This window comes from Triticum urartu, chromosome 7 (genome assembly GCF_003073215.2).
Source record: "Triticum urartu cultivar G1812 chromosome 7, Tu2.1, whole genome shotgun sequence".
Lineage (NCBI taxonomy): Eukaryota > Viridiplantae > Streptophyta > Magnoliopsida > Poales > Poaceae > Triticum > Triticum urartu.
In genome coordinates this window covers 688402767-688405391 of record NC_053028.1, presented here as the reverse complement: position 1 = coordinate 688405391, position 2625 = coordinate 688402767, and the positions used below count along the sequence as shown (strand labels likewise).

The window sequence follows — 2625 nt, the reverse complement described above, 5'->3', positions numbered from 1 at the left end:
GAAGAGGGCGGCGGTGAACATCAATGACGTGCGGCGCTCCCTATGCCTGAAGATGCTGAAGAAGGAGGAGTGACATGCTGTCTTCAGTTTCGTCAGAAGAAGAAAAAGTTCAGTTTCGTCAGTATGTTAGTTTGCCAGTTCTATCTATTTCAGTTGTATCTATGCAGCTACTATCTAATTAGTATGCCACTATCTATGCAAGACTATCTATGCAGCTACTATCTATGTTAGTATGCCACTATCTATGTCAGACTATCTATGCAGCTATTATCTATGTTAGTATGCCACTATCTATGTCAGACTATCTATGCACTATGAACTTGCTATCTATGTTCACTATCTACTTGCTATAATCCAAGCTGTTAATTCATCACAAACTGAACTTAATAAAAGCTGATAATTCATCACAAACATAGTACTCTCACAAACAACATACAATCCAAGGTTCATTGCTACAGACATAATAGAGTTCACCACAATAAAGCTTAACACATTACAAGCTTTCCTCCATAGCTACTACAAAAGACATCATTGACACACATGGTCAGACAGCAACACAAATTAGTCCTCATCACAAATAGCCTTAATCTGGTGAAGCTTCCTCTTGTTGCTATCACCTGCTGTCTTGAGCTCAACAATGCAGGAAGCAAGAGTACTCTTCTCCATGGTCAACTTCTCCTTCACTTTCATCAGCTCAGCAATGCAACAATCTAGCTTATCCTTCTTTTTTCAGGTCATCCTTCTCTTTCTTCAGGTCAGCATAGCAAATCTCCAAAGTCCTCTTATCAGAGCTCAACTTTTCCTTCTCCTTAAGATGGTTGAACTTCAAATTCCTAATGACAGTGGCTTGAGCTACTTGAATTTGCTTTAACTGGTCAACAACAGCCTTTAATTTTTTTATCTCAGCATCCTTTGTCATGCTGCTTTCCACACTAACTGAAATGTTGTCAGCATCATTCTTCTGGTTTACCTCAGGCTGGCTATCCTTATAATCCAAGAGGTTGTTCACATCTTCAACAAGCTTCTCATATGTCTCCTGCAACTCTTTTTTCTGCTGTGTGAGATTGTGTACAGTGCTTGCATGCTCCAGGCATGCCATCCCGTTTTCATGCTGGCTATGCTCATACATAAGCTAGAGCTTATGAATAGCATTCTGCAGATGCTCTGGCCAATGCTCATCTACCCACTGCACTAATCCACAATTTGCAACACCCTACAATAGAAAAAATCAGTTCAAAAATACAGACATTACTTACAGATTCAGTTAAATAGCTGATCTATTAATGTACCAGAATCACATTCATTTAATGATGAATAATTATGAAAACTACAACTAAGAACACTACCTATGAATCCTAGAACTAAATTCAGTAACTATAAACCCTAGAACATGAGCAGTAACTATGAACCCTAAAACATGAACAGTAACTATGAACCCTAGAACAAGAACAGTTACTACAAACCCTAGAACAAGAATTGGAATGCTGCAAACACAACTTAAAACTTACTTCAGTGGCACAAGCAATGAACCTCCTACCAGTGCTTATCCCCTCAAATGCAACATACTTCCTCCCTGGATTCCCATGCTCACAAATCACATTCAAGTCGTCAGCAAGACCCTCGAACGACGGCTCATCAATTGTAGCTGGGATCTGAGAAATCCAACAAAAATGTGTTCAAATCGAGCAAATGTTCAACCCTACAAACCCTAGAACAGAAATGAGGAATAGAATGTTCTGACCTTGACAGGGGAGTCGTCGGAGGAGATGTACTGCGCGGCGGAGCCGTTTGTGCTCTCACTGTCGGTCCAGGACACCATGGCGGATGGCGGCCGACGGTGACCGGAGAGGAGAGGAGCAAATGGGAGGGGAGCGAGCGAGTGTGGGAGCAGAGAGAGCGAGCGTGAGAGCAGAGAAATCGAGCGAGATGTGGTCGGGCGCGGGCGGTCTGTCTCTGGCGACCCGACTGCGTCTGTCTTAAGCAAACGGCGCCGTCAGCGCGTCCATTACGCCATGTCACGCATATTGGGCCCCACATGTCGGAAACGCCCTCAACCGAGCCAAATGACATGTTCAGTGCAATCTGCAAAACTGTTACTGAATCCGCGGTGGCTTTTGCAAATGATTAGCGACCACGTTGTTTTCTGCAAGATAAGCCCCAAATGTGGTGGTTTCTTGCAATTCACTCCACCTGCTTGGGTCGCCAAATACCAAACACAATAGACACCCCAAAGAAGCAGTGCCACGAAACCTTCTCCACCATTGGTGCCAAGATGGAAATGCTGACTTTGGAGGTGAAAAAGGCCACGATCAATTTCTTCAGCACGGGAGCAACGATGTTCACACCATTGACACGTTGCCTCCATTTCCCGTGATCCACGACAAGCTCCTGCAGCATCGCCGAGTTGACCCTCAGGTTGCACTTGTCGAAATAAACGTTGATGAGGCGGAGCGTGCGCAGGCGCGATCAGCAGGAGAGCAAGCGCTCGATGTCGGCAGTGCAGTACGAGAGAGACAGCGTCTCGAGTGCGGGGAACTCGACGCCGGCTGGCACGCAGCGGATGGTGGGGGAAAGGTCCAGCACGATGGAGGTGGCGCGGTGGAAGCGAGGCAGATCAACGACGTG

General features: G+C 45.4%; 1 pseudogene; it reads right to left on the bottom strand.

Annotated features, from left to right (window-relative positions):
• Positions 1-561: 561 nt before the first annotated feature.
• Positions 562-1819, bottom strand: LOC125520038 (annotated as a pseudogene).
• Between the last annotated feature and the right edge of the window lie 806 nt (positions 1820-2625).